A 14,974-nucleotide genomic window follows, 5' to 3' on the forward strand; every position below is an offset into this window, starting at 1 on the left:
AATTTGTAATTTAATTTAAAAAAAACCCTAAACTTTCACGTTCCTTATGCCTCGGTCACGAGAACCGCGTAACTCGGAGACAGACTGCATGTTTTGCAAAACAAAAAAATATGCTTAGTTTCCTACAATACTGCTTAGTTCCAATCAATACTACTGCGCAACATACAGTGTTCGGTTGCCAAACATGCATGAACACGCGTACAAAACGGTTCGTTTGGAGAGTCAGTACAATTAAATGAAATAAAAAAGTGCCTAAGGAAGTGCGTGTGCGTGTGCGTGTGTGTGTGTTGTAAAACCAGCGTGAAAGAGAGGACTAATTTCAAATTCAAGCATTGAAGTATTCGATTGTTGCAGGTTTTGAATCGGATGGATCAAAACGAAGCAATCGGAATTGGTGAATGTTGGCGTGTTTCGTACGACTTTTGCGCCGGCTCTTCTTGGAAGCTGTGTGTTCGCTGTGTTATGCGAACAAATTACAGGGTTTCCCACGATAGATTGGTTGGTTCCCACGATTTATTGGTGCGTTCCCACGATTTTTTGGTCATTTCCCATAATTTTTTGGTAGCAACCCACGATTTATTGGTCGGTTCCCAAATATTATTGGTCGGTTCCCAAATATTATTGGTCGTTTCCCAAATATTATTGGTCGGTTCCCAAATATTATTGGTCAGTTCCCATAATTTTTTGATTTGTCGCGATATGATGTGTATACTCTAGCTAGAGCTTAATTTAGGGTGGCGTGGGGTGGCGTAGGGTGGTGTGAGGGGGTGTGGGGTGGATGAGGTGATGTGGAGCGGTACGAGGTGGTTTGGTGTGTGGGGTGGGGTGGAAATATGTGGTGTGATATGAGATGAGGTGTGGTGAAGCTCGATGGGATAAGGAGAGATGATGGGAGTCAGAACGGGGCGAGGTGGGGTTGGGTTGGGTTTGGTGGGATAGTGGATGGATGCACCATAGGGGTGTAGTAAGTTGGCATGAGTAGATGTGTTAAGTGGGGTTGTATGTAATGGGTTGATGCGAGATGGGGTGATAGGTGGTAATGGGATGGGGTAAAGTGTGGTGGAATGGGATAGGATGGGGTAGTGCGGGGTGGGACGGTGGAGGGAAGTAGGGGGTCGATGAGCAGAGCTGGGTTGATATGGAATTTGATTGTGTGATTTTTGGTTTGCATGTAAAAATAAAATTATGACATTCAAACTTAACTGTTGGCTTTTTTGGAGCATTTATTGCATTAAATGTTAATGTTTTGTTTAGCATTATTAACATTAACAGTTTGAGCGCTGGCTTTCTGCATTAAAACAGTGCAAGATAAAAGAGCGGTGAGAGCGTTTCGTTGGGTTACGATCGTTTACTCCCTTTCTGATCTTCAGAGACGATGCTTTTTCTGCATTATGTTCTCTCTCTCTCTCTCTCTCTCTCTCTCTCTCTCTCTCTCTCTCTCTCTCTTTGATCCCGCTCATATTGTCTGAGACCATTCACAGAGAGTCAAGCAGACCATTCAAGCCGGCGATAGAAATCGATCGCCGTAGCGCCACAGCCATACTAAATGTCACACTAATAAACGCAGCCATACTAAAACATTAAAAACACTAAAAAAACACTACCAAAATAGAATAAAAAATCTATAAAATTAAAATTAATGATATCTTCGTTAAGTGATAATTATTTGTAACATCTATTATATTCTCAACATAATTCGTTTATAAGTAGTTTTTTTATATATTAATATTATTTATTTAGAGAGGAGGTGTCTACTTAATCCTCAATTATCTCCGAGTTGGATGATCGCGTTAGATACGGAATGATATTCCGAAAATAACTTTCGCAATCCCGTTGTGAAATTAAGTTTCTTCCGGTTTCTATGAGATCTGTCATCATCGCCTCATCGGTCGGATTCCCTCGTTTCACAATATTTTTCCATTTGCTAAACATATTTTCGATCGGGTTTAGAAATGGAGAATATGGTGGTAGAAATAATACTGTGAACGAGGGATACCTATCCACAATGGCTTTAATTGCCCTAGCATGATGAAAGCTTACGTTGTCCATTATTAATACGCCTTCACAAATGTTTCTCTCCTGCAAATCAATAAACAATTGCTCTAAGAAGCTACCAAAGCTAGACGTATTAAAGGCAAACCTTTGGGACGTATAGGAAATTACTTCGTTTTTGTTGATTGCGCAACAAATAGAAATATTTTTGGACTTTATGTGTGGCACACGCATGACTGCCGGGGTGCCCACTAACGATCGTCCATATCCTGTACGCATTGAAACGTTAAAACCTACCTCATCTATGAAAATAAATTTCTCTTCCGATACTTGACCCTGAAGTAGGTTTAAAAATTGATCTGCATATTGTTTCCGTTTTGTAATAGTCGACTCGCAATTCCTCCTCTCTGGAACTACTGAAGTTCTCTTAAAACTATAATTGAAGCCTTTAATGGCCCTATCAACGGTCGATTTCGAAACATCTATTCCGTAACTAGCACTAAGCCTGTTCTTTAACTGAACTAGTGTAAGTCCGCAATCATCAGCCAGCCAGTTCTGGATTGCCCCACACATTTCTTCGGTAATTTTGGAACCAGTACGGGGCCCTTTCTTCTTTTATAAATTCGTCCATTTGCTTCGTAGTGTTTAATAATATGTTGAATGGTAGACGGTTTTATCCCCATTACAACCGATATATCTTTCTGCGATTTACCGCTCTCGAAAAGAGTGCAAATACGCACACGGTCCTTGTTGCTCGTTAGTGTATTTTTTCGCTGAGCCATTTTTCACGTACAGTAGATTTTTTCTAGAAATTGAGATGTTTTGCCTAATGAGTACACACGATAATAAACAATTACTTTTTACAGTTTTACACGTTTTTGTTGTCTATTATTTGTATTTCAACATACTGCAAATATGATTTATTGCTTCCAGTTGTGAATTTGTCAAACACTCTCACCAAATTGATCGAATCTCATGGATTTGCAAGAGATAACCCTAAATACAAATCAGGTGCCTACTAGTATATGTAAGCCTTCACTACAGTGAGTATTTGTATCTGTATTTGCATTGATACTGTTATCATCTAGATCATACGGTTATTCTCGATGCGTATACTATCCGAACGTAATCTATCATATCTGATTAGAGAGGCTGTGAACGCGAACACACACGTGCAACGGTGCTTTGCATGTGATAACGTTTCGCTTGAAACGTAATCTAACGGCATTGCTTAGAATGTCTGTCACACAGAATCCATGTACAGGTTGTCCCCGAGATACGCTTGTAAATACCGACCAAAAAAAAACCAACTTTCTCTATTTTTTGCATAATTCGAATCACTCAATCATCGAATCAATCAAAATATACCTAAGTTTTGTTTAATTTTGGATTTAGAGTGTGGTTTAGCCACTTGTTTTATTATTTCATATGAATTTGACCGAATATTACAACTATCTTAGATTGATTTTTTAAATAATAAGAGGTAACGCGTATCACGGGGACAACATGTATTGGAAAAAAAGGTAAAACTATCATTCTATTCGTTGACTGCTTACAAGCAAAGTGTTTCTTATCTTCAATTATAGGATGGTCATGATGTTTCAATGTGTTGTGTATATTTGTGCGGTGTTGGGGTAAAGGCGCACTGCGGATAAAAGCGCCGTAAAGGCAGAAGTGCCGCCAAATATGTTTCGATTTAAATTACATTAGATGACCAAATGAGTTTAGAGATAAGTTTAGAAATAAGTTTGAAATAACGGTAACTTATTAAATGTTTTTTCAACCCATATATGAAGTGATCGTCTTTTTTAACCATGTTCAAAAAATTGTTTATACACATTTGTTGAAGCATTTAAGCTTTTTGGATCTCATTAATGTAAAAACTACATAAGTTTACAATCGAAAAGCACTCGTTATCAGCTTTTTTGCCAAACCGGTTTAAGTAACAAATTTCTGCCTGCAACAGGTGTCACTGTTGCCCCAATATCCGCTACTGATTGCACGTGTGTGTTCGCGTTCACAGCCTCTCTAATCAGATATGATAGATTACGTTCGGATAGTATACGCATCGAGAATAACCGTATGATCTAGATGATAACAGTATCAATGCAAATACAGATACAAATACTCACTGTAGTGAAGGCTTACATATACTAGTAGGCACCTGATTTGTATTTAGGGTTATCTCTTGCAAATCCATGAGATTCGATCAATTTGGTGAGAGTGTTTGACAAATTCACAACTGGAAGCAATAAATCATATTTGCAGTATGTTGAAATACAAATAATAGACAACAAAAACGTGTAAAACTGTAAAAAGTAATTGTTTATTATCGTGTGTACTCATTAGGCAAAACATCTCAATTTCTAGAAAAAATCTACTGTACGTGAAAAATGGCTCAGCGAAAAAATACACTAACGAGCAACAAGGACCGTGTGCGTATTTGCACTCTTTTCGAGAGCGGTAAATCGCAGAAAGATATATCGGTTGTAATGGGGATAAAACCGTCTACCATTCAACATATTATTAAACACTACGAAGCAAATGGACGAATTTATAAAAAGAAGAAAGGGCCCCGTACTGGTTCCAAAATTACCGAAGAAATGTGTGGGGCAATCCAGAACTGGCTGGCTGATGATTGCGGACTTACACTAGTTCAGTTAAAGAACAGGCTTAGTGCTAGTTACGGAATAGATGTTTCGAAATCGACCGTTGATAGGGCCATTAAAGGCTTCAATTATAGTTTTAAGAGAACTTCAGTAGTTCCAGAGAGGAGGAATTGCGAGTCGACTATTACAAAACGGAAACAATATGCAGATCAATTTTTAAACCTACTTCAGGGTCAAGTATCGGAAGAGAAATTTATTTTCATAGATGAGGTAGGTTTTAACGTTTCAATGCGTACAGGATATGGACGATCGTTAGTGGGCACCCCGGCAGTCATGCGTGTGCCACACATAAAGTCCAAAAATATTTCTATTTGTTGCGCAATCAACAAAAACGAAGTAATTTCCTATACGTCCCAAAGGTTTGCCTTTAATACGTCTAGCTTTGGTAGCTTCTTAGAGCAATTGTTTATTGATTTGCAGGAGAGAAACATTTGTGAAGGCGTATTAATAATGGACAACGTAAGCTTTCATCATGCTAGGGCAATTAAAGCCATTGTGGATAGGTATCCCTCGTTCACAGTATTATTTCTACCACCATATTCTCCATTTCTAAACCCGATCGAAAATATGTTTAGCAAATGGAAAAATATTGTGAAACGAGGGAATCCGACCGATGAGGCGATGATGACAGATCTCATAGAAACCGGAAGAAACTTAATTTCACAACGGGATTGCGAAAGTTATTTTCGGAATATCATTCCGTATCTAACGCGATCATCCAACTCGGAGATAATTGAGGATTAAGTAGACACCTCCTCTCTAAATAAATAATATTAATATATAAAAAAACTACTTATAAACGAATTATGTTGAGAATATAATAGATGTTACAAATAATTATCACTTAACGAAGATATCATTAATTTTAATTTTATAGATTTTTTATTCTATTTTGGTAGTGTTTTTTTAGTGTTTTTAATGTTTTAGTATGGCTGCGTTTATTAGTGTGACATTTAGTATGGCTGTGGCGCTACGGCGATCGATTTCTATCGCCGGCTTGAATGGTCTGCTTGACTCTCTGTGAATGGTCTCAGACAATATGAGCGGGATCAAAGAGAGAGAGAGAGAGAGAGAGAGAGAGAGAGAGAGAGAGAGAGAACATAATGCAGAAAAAGCATCGTCTCTGAAGATCAGAAAGGGAGTAAACGATCGTAACCCAACGAAACGCTCTCACCGCTCTTTTATCTTGCACTGTTTTAATGCAGAAAGCCAGCGCTCAAACTGTTAATGTTAATAATGCTAAACAAAACATTAACATTTAATGCAATAAATGCTCCAAAAAGCCAACAGTTAAGTTTGAATGTCATAATTTTATTTTTACATGCAAACCAAAAATCACACAATCAAATTCCATATCAACCCAGCTCTGCTCATCGACCCCCTACTTCCCTCCCCCACCGTCCCACCCCGCACTACCCCATCCTATCCCATTCCACCACACTTTACCCCATCCCATTACCACCTATCACCCCATCTCGCATCAACCCATTACATACAACCCCACTTAACACATCTACTCATGCCAACTTACTACACCCCTATGGTGCATCCATCCACTATCCCACCAAACCCAACCCAACCCCACCTCGCCCCGTTCTGACTCCCATCATCTCTCCTTATCCCATCGAGCTTCACCACACCTCATCTCATATCACACCACATATTTCCACCCCACCCCACACACCAAACCACCTCGTACCGCTCCACATCACCTCATCCACCCCACACCCCCTCACACCACCCTACGCCACCCCACGCCACCCTAAATTAAGCTCTAGCTAGAGTATACACATCATATCGCGACAAATCAAAAAATTATGGGAACTGACCAATAATATTTGGGAACCGACCAATAATATTTGGGAAACGACCAATAATATTTGGGAACCGACCAATAATATTTGGGAACCGACCAATAAATCGTGGGTTGCTACCAAAAAATTATGGGAAATGACCAAAAAATCGTGGGAACGCACCAATAAATCGTGGGAACCAACCAATCTATCGTGGGAAACCCTGTATCTTGTGATTTATTCTGCCAAACAATTTTACCGTATGCGAAAGTGTAGTTGATACAACTAACCGATTGGCTAAGAGATAATTATATGCTGTAAAGAGCGGAGTGGCGGGACACTGGAAACACATGTATTTTGGTAATGGTTGGGCAACATGAATTCAATGCATGAATTCAATTATCTGTGACAATAAAGATAATCAGCTTGTTCTAAAAAGAAAGCACTGCGTTAAGCGAATGAAAATTTGCATTACCTTTTTTTTTAGAAAAAAAACCTAATTTGAACCTCCTCCAGCAAAAGCCAGACAAACAAGGACAGTTGTCAAATAGTCGGAACATTCGAGGTTAATTAAAAGATCCAATCCAGCTAACCTTGTATGCAAGCGAAGCACAAACTTTGGGAAAATATGCATACTTTTTTTGTGAAATGTATCAACACAAATTCAAACGATTACAACAACTAATTTTGAAACTAATTTCTTTTTTTAATATAATATTTCTGCGCGAAAGATATTCTAGAAAAAAAACTGAGCTTATGTATTATATATTAAAATTGTTTTGATCGATCAAATGATTGTTCCCATATTCTGGCACAAATATAGCTTATGAATTTGGTTGTTTGTACCCAAAAAGGAGATATTCATTCATTGAACAATTATCAATACCGACAGCATAAATAGTTTTGCAATAGTTTAACGAGGAACATGATCTTGCAAAAAAAATAGTTGAAAATTCGACCCAGGAATAATGAAAACGAGTTTAGAGCCTTGATTGATTTACCAGTATCACAAATAACCCTTAGAACTGGACAGGTATAGGTACGACGAAAGTATCAAGTGGCAAAAGAATTGCACGTGGTACGTCTGCACACAGCATAACACTCAAGGCTCATGCTCATAGTTTCGATAAAGGCAAATAAAATAAAATTAAAATAAGCAGCGCAGCAACAGTAACATTAGGACAACTGCCAAACTGATTGCCGATTTGTTCTGTATTGTTGACTGTGTTTCGCTATATTGTTGGCAGGATTGAGCTGTTCTGCACAAAACGATGAATCAAACGTGTCCGACCAGTTAACAGAACTATTCTCCAGCGAGGAGCGTCTATATTTCTGTTTTTGTTAGCATCAACCGCTACTGTGAAGCATATCCTATCGAGCATTTCACAGCTGTTCAATTATAACGTTACACGGCGCGTGCTATGCTGTGCGCAGACGTGCCGTATGCCTTCAAGGACTGGTACTGAAATAGTAGCATAACTACAAAATACTCCCGTAGGAAATGACCGGCCAGAGCTCCCTTAGGTGTTTACTGCAAAATAAGTTCATCGAAATTATTTGAATGATGATGAAATCCAGTGATTGCTTAGATGGCGCAAATAAAGAACTACTGCAAGGATGCTCCAAATCGAAGAAGACGATACAATTCTGAGTTCAACTTGAACCTATACATCAGCAAACATAAGTGATTGTTTCATTCTGTTAGACAAGGCTCATAAAAATGATTAAAATAGTATCCGCTCCACCAAATCTCGTGAAATTAATTTCATTCAAATCGAAACGAATGTTCCCGTACAAGAAACTCCATTTTGCACTGCGCGTCAACGTCAACATTTTGATCTAAGGTGGCTAGGACCTGAGCGGCAAATGAGAGGAGATAAAGTGATGCGCCAAACACTGAATTTGGTGGCCTAAGGCATAGGAATTCAAAAAGGGAGCGTCTCTAGACAATCGATGAGATTTGGTGCTCAAGTGCAAAGGGTTTGATCTGGCCCAGGCTCTGCGTTGTAGGCGTAAGGGAACTACTGACAACATTTATCCCAGCACTGGAACTGCATCTGGAACCGGTCTTTTCCCTGATCCCGAACCTTAACCGTTCCTGGTAGCTAATCCCTAATAATGGAAGTGGATCTGATACCGAAATCACATTTATCTTGGATCGCAACCCCTAGCGGATACCAATCCGGAATCAGACTGGAATGAAAATATGTGCATTTTGGAATATTTTAGTCACAATCAAATCTTTCTTGAACACCACTAATAACAATATTTGTTCTCTCTAATAACTGCAATGTTCTCCCTATTAGGAAGTCCGCGTTAACCCTCTGATCTCCTTTTCCAGCGTTCCTCCTTTTCATTCTTTTTCCCACGAATTTATTTAACCACAACCATGTCGGTCGAGGAACGGATTCTGAAACTATCTCAATCAAGATATCTTTTGTCAACCCTGGCCCGGAATAGATCTCGGACCTATCCCGGTCCAGTAAGCCTAACAGATCCCAAATCCATGTGAAATGTGTTTGGTAATTCGCTATTTTAAAATTATTGATTTATATTGACCCTAGATGAATGCTCAAGGACCTAAGATACGCAGAACACAGATCGAACGATGTAAACCAAACGCGAAACGAATTGCAAATTAACAATGAAAAGATACACAAATAAATAAATAAATAAACAAACAAAATTATGAATAAAACTGACAGGCTGATGGTGATGATGATCATGACGGTGCAGAGATGGCGTTGATGCAGCTGAAGATGAAAGGGACATGTAAAACCAAGCAATAGCGCACTTATTATGAACAAAAAACATGTAAACATTAAACGTAACTAGGAGCAAAGATCGAAAAGTAAAACCGAAAGCTAATGTATTGTGATAAAAAAAGTAATGTTGTTTGGCCATACATTTACTCCATGCAAAAGGAAAATGTACAAACAGATTTATTTGAGAATTGTTTTTGCACGAAGCCGTAATTTCTTTCGACGAAAGAACCCGTACACGAAGCACTTACACACGGATAAAGATAAACACGTTTTATTTGCAATTAAAGTATACTTGCGGTGATCTCCGTTCACGTTGAGATCAATATGATAAGAGAGCGATCGATCCGCTGATCGATCGCTTTATAGATGCTTCTCGCAGGAAGCAGGATAGCGCATTCTCTCGTTGCCACGTGCCGAACGATAACGTGTCGGCCCGTGATTGGTCGAGCTGGTGCGTGGGAGAAACGCATTCTCCTAGACGTATGCGGGAGACACGCATGCGAGAATTCGCATGCCGACGTGTCGGAGTCGACATCAGGATTACAATTCGATTTGACCGTTTATTGCGACAACCATCCTCCCCCCTTTGGGAAGAAGACTTCCTTCCCAAATATTTCACGCTATTAGGTGGTCGTGTTTGTGTCCTGACTTCAAAGAGCATTTCGTGTAAGACATGTTGAACGTTGAGGTTTTCTCGTTGCTTATGAAAGTTTTCCCAAAACGTACCTGTGTTGCGTTAGCTCCCCCCGTGGGGAGGGCGCACGCACGATAGACGAGAGGCCACCACGCTGGATGCCACAGTGCGATCACGGAGCGACACGAAGCAGGAACGTAGCACCGCTCAGGAACGATGAGGACCGGAGCAGGTGCGAGGTCACACGGTGCAGTCACTGGACGGCACAGTGCGATCACGGAGCGACACGAAGCAGGAACGTAGCACCGCTCAGGAACGATGAGGACTGGAGCAGGTGCAATCACGGAGCGGCACGAAGCAGGAACATAGCACCGCTCAGGAACGATGAGGACCGGAGCAGGTGCGAGGTCGCACGGTGCAGTCACTGGACGGCACAGTGCGATCACGGAGCGACGTGAAGCAGGAACGTAGCACCGCTCAGGAACGATGAGGACTGGAGCAGGTGCAATGGTCGCACGGTGCAGTCACTGGACGGCACAGTGCGATCACGGAGCGACACGAAGCAGGAACGTAGCACCGCTCAGGAACGATGAGGACTGGAGCAGGTGCAATCACGGAGCGGCACGAAGCAGGAACATAGCACCGCTCAGGAACGATGAGGACTGGAGCAGGTGCAATGGTCGCACGGTGCAGTCACTGGACGGCACAGTGCGATCACGGAGCGACACGAAGCAGGAACGTAGCACCGCTCAGGAACGATGAGGACCGGAGCAGGTGCGAGGTCGCACGGTGCAGTCACTGGACGGCACAGTGCGATCACGGAGCGACACGAAGCAGGAACGTAGCACCGCTCAGGAACGATGAGGACTGGAGCAGGTGCAATCACGGAAGCGGCACGAAGCAGGAACATAGCACCGCTCAGGAACGATGAGGACCGGAGCAGGTGCGAGGTCGCACGGTGCAGTCACTGGACGGCACAGTGCGATCACGGAGCGACACGAAGCAGGAACGTAGCACCGCTCAGGAACGATGAGGACTGGAGCAGGTGCAATCACGGAGCGGCACGAAGCAGGAACGTAGCACCGCTCAGGAACGATGAGGACCGGAGCAGGTGCGAGGTCGCACGGTGCAGTCACTGGACGGCACAGTGCGATCACGGAGCGACACGAAGCAGGAACGTAGCACCGCTCAGGAACGATGAGGACTGGAGCAGGTGCAATCACGGAGCGACACGAAGCAGGAACGTAGCACCGCTCAGGAACGATGAGGACTGGAGCAGGTGCAATGGTCGCACGGTGCAGTCACTGGACGGCACAGTGCGATCACGGAGCGACACGAAGCAGGAACGTAGCACCGCTCAGGAACGATGAGGACTGGAGCAGGTGCAATCACGGAGCGGCACGAAGCAGGAACATAGCACCGCTCAGGAACGATGAGGACCGGAGCAGGTGCGAGGTCGCACGGTGCAGTCACTGGACGGCACAGTGCGATCACGGAGCGACACGAAGCAGGAACGTAGCACCGCTCAGGAACGATGAGGACTGGAGCAGGTGCAATCACGGAGCGGCACGAAGCAGGAACATAGCACCGCTCAGGAACGATGAGGACCGGAGCAGGTGCGAGGTCGCACGGTGCAGTCACTGGACGGCACAGTGCGATCACGGAGCGACACGAAGCAGGAACGTAGCACCGCTCAGGAACGATGAGGACTGGAGCAGGTGCAATTACGGAGCGGCACGAAGCAGGAACGAATGGGCATGGTGAATGGGGTGCGATGATAACCTGATAGTTACTTCTCACTCCCATTGCTTTCGACGTGCAGCATCGTATGGTGTTTCTTGGAGCATACTTGGCATCGTTTCTCGCAAGGGCATTTTGCTGCAGCATGTTGTTGGGAGAAGCAATTGATGCACTTACCTAAGGCCATTATGTAATTGGTACGCTCCAAAAACGACCGCACGCGCAGTTCCGGACACAACGTGGACCCGTGCCCTGTTTTATCGCACGCATAACACCGTCGCACCGCCATCCATGATTGGTTTCTATTGCCTACTGTTCCGATATTCGCATGTCGGCCTTCTGCGAGCACAGTAGCGGACAGCATCGCGCGCTCCGTCCGCGCCGGTGGGTGGTTCGTAGCGGGACGTTCCGTCCGGAAGTTGTTTCCTGGCTTGGCCTTTGGTTCGTAGTAGAGGGTGTTGGCCAGCTGATCTAGCTCGTTGCGGAGTACTTTCCATGTAGGGATCTGCTGAGAATCCAGGCGGCGAGTGATCTGAGCAGCGGTTTCTTCGTCCAACTTGCTCAAAACGAAGCTCACTATCATTCCGTCTTCCACTGCTGACGCGGCTTGATCCATTTTGCCAGCAATCTGGCGCGCTGACGATGTCGATGTTTCAACGGCGTCGATAAGCCGCATCAATGCCGTTGAAGACGCTGCTGTCAATTTGGGTAACGCGTACAGCTGCTGAAAGTGGCCGAGAAATGCCACGCGCTTCTTGTAGAAGCGTTCCTCAAGACGTTTCCACGCGTCTTGGAAGGTCATCCCAGCATGTTCAAATGCTTCGCAGCTGTCACGGGCTATTTCACACCGTTCAAAGCATTGGATAAGGAAAGCATAGCGGTCTGCATCTTCTTCCAACCCAGCCACGCGTTTGTTGAATCGCCCTGCGAACGCGGGCCACTCCGATGGCGATCCAGAAAATTTGGGTAGGTCTAGCCGTGGGAGATGGTTCTTCTTTGCAGTGGCCGGCAGCATCGTAGCGTCGAGTGCTGGCGTCGCAAATGAGTTTCCCGGGCGCAGCTCGGCCAAAGCGCATTTTGCCGTCGCGTACGCCTCGGTGAAGGGGACCCGTCTTGGATGCGGTCCCGCGAGACCCTCGAGCTGCAGGAGAGCATTTCTACCGTCGGTCCATAGTGACTCTAGGATTTCGGCTTTTATGGAAGCCATGGTTTTAGAGAGCTTTCCTTCGCGAGCCTCATCGAGTATTGCCTTAACTGCACCTTCCAACGCAGTTAGCTGACGCGCTGCCTCGATGCTGTGCTCGCTATCACCCGGTGTCGTCATGGCTGAAGCACTTACGATAACTTATACACTTACACGAAGCACTACACTCGCGTTAAATCACGTCGGGGTCACCAAATGTTTTTGCACGAAGCCGTAATTTCTTTCGACGAAAGAACCCGTACACGAAGCACTTACACACGGATAAAGATAAACACGTTTTATTTGCAATTAAAGTATACTTGCGGTGATCTCCGTTCACGTTGAGATCAATATGATAAGAGAGCGATCGATCCGCTGATCGATCGCTTTATAGATGCTTCTCGCAGGAAGCAGGATAGCGCATTCTCTCGTTGCCACGTGCCGAACGATAACGTGTCGGCCCGTGATTGGTCGAGCTGGTGCGTGGGAGAAACGCATTCTCCTAGACGTATGCGGGAGACACGCATGCGAGAATTCGCATGCCGACGTGTCGGAGTCGACATCAGGATTACAATTCGATTTGACCGTTTATTGCGACAACCAAGAATGATGGCTAACAAACAAGTCCAAGGCAAGGCGAACGAAACTGCAAGAAGGTAAACGTAATGATGAGAGAAATCAGATGGAAAGAGTGGAAAATGGAAAAAACATAAGAATATAGAATATATATGATTGTACCTAGCTTAAATTTTGTTTTTGATTGATTCATTTTGAAACAGTTGATATGATGGAGTTGAGTTGAAGTCTTAATCATCCTCTCTCTCTCTCAACAATCGTTCTCCAGGATGCTCAGACCCTGACTGCAGCCTCCCATCCATGTAGACACCTCATCTCCGACAGGTTTCGCTTCCCCTGATCCAGCCATCGAGTTCGCTATGCTCCCCTGCGCCTCGTACCGAACTGGATTTCGCTGTCGAACACCTTCTTGTTGGGGCATGAGTCCGGCATCTTCAAGACATGCCCCAGCCATAGTATCCTGCTTGCCTTCTCCACCGTCAGGATGCTCGGTTCGCCGTACAGCATGTACAGCGCACAGCTCATGGTTCATCCTTCTCCTCCAAACTGCATGCTCGAACACACCGCCAAAGATGGTCCGCAGGATGCGTCGCTCAAACACGCCCAGAGTGTTTTCATCCTTCGCTCGAAGGGCCCAAGACTCGTGTCCATAGAGGACCACCGGGCGAAACAATGTGCAATATATCTCACATTTCGTGCGGTCTTGAAGTCTTCTAGATCTCAGCAGTCGGTGAACCCCAAAGTATGGGCCCTATCGCAGACTGAGCCTACGGCAAGCAGTTACTTCGTCTTCGTCGCATTGCTTCTTAATACAATTCTTGCTGCTTGGCGTTTGAGCCGGGTGTACACCTACGCTGCCGTGGAAGTCATCCGCGAAGCCAATAAATTGAAGAGGTCGCTAGAGTATCGTGTCACGGATGTCGTCGTCTAGCCCCGCGCTTCGAACGACATCTTCCAGGGCGATGTTGTGCCTCAGACCCCTGTGAGATTCGAATGATTCCGACATCAAGTTCGACACTCTCACCTTGCACTGCACACCGTTCATGGTGCCTTACGCCTCTAACAGCCGGATCAACTTCCCAGGAAAGTGCTTGGATGATGTTTCATTCCGGTCTATGGTGTCGTAGGCCGACTTGAAGTCGATGAACAGATGTTGCGTAAGAATCTGGCGCTCACGGCACGTCTGGAGGATCTGCCGTAGAGTGAAAATTTGGCCGATGGTGGATTTGCCTCCAACAAACCATGCTTGGTAGCTGCAGACGAAATTCTGTAACAAGGAGTGCAAGCCTGCAGAACAGGATCTGGGACAGGATCTTGTAGACGGCATTCAGGACTGTGATGGTTCGAAAAATCGAGCAATCCAGCCTGTCGCCTTTTTTGTAGACTGGATGGATGACACTCAGCTTCCACTCCTCCGGTATTTCCGGTATTACACAGCTGCGACACCGCACCAAGGCCAGAGGTTGACGTGTTGAAGTTCGTTTTCGCGGGTAGAATCGTCGGTTCTTCACGCAAACGTTAGCAAGAAGAAACCCAAAAAGGCAAACAAAACCGCCTGCAAACAGCATCAGCTCCGATGCACAGACCTTGGATCCGACCCTTTGCAAGTTTTCTTGCACAGA

General features: G+C 44.4%; 1 long non-coding RNA gene across 1 annotated transcript; it reads right to left on the minus strand.

Annotated features, from left to right (window-relative positions):
* Positions 1-9,463: 9,463 nt before the first annotated feature.
* LOC120905914 lies at positions 9,464-10,321 on the minus strand. Its single transcript, XR_005739956.1, has 2 exons — positions 9,946-10,321; positions 9,464-9,863 (listed from the first exon to the last, which is right to left on the minus strand). It is a non-coding gene; the product is annotated as an uncharacterized LOC120905914 (long non-coding RNA).
* Positions 10,322-14,974: the final 4,653 nt, after the last annotated feature.

This window comes from Anopheles arabiensis, chromosome X (assembly GCF_016920715.1).
Source record: "Anopheles arabiensis isolate DONGOLA chromosome X, AaraD3, whole genome shotgun sequence".
Taxonomy (NCBI): Eukaryota; Metazoa; Arthropoda; class Insecta; order Diptera; family Culicidae; genus Anopheles; species Anopheles arabiensis.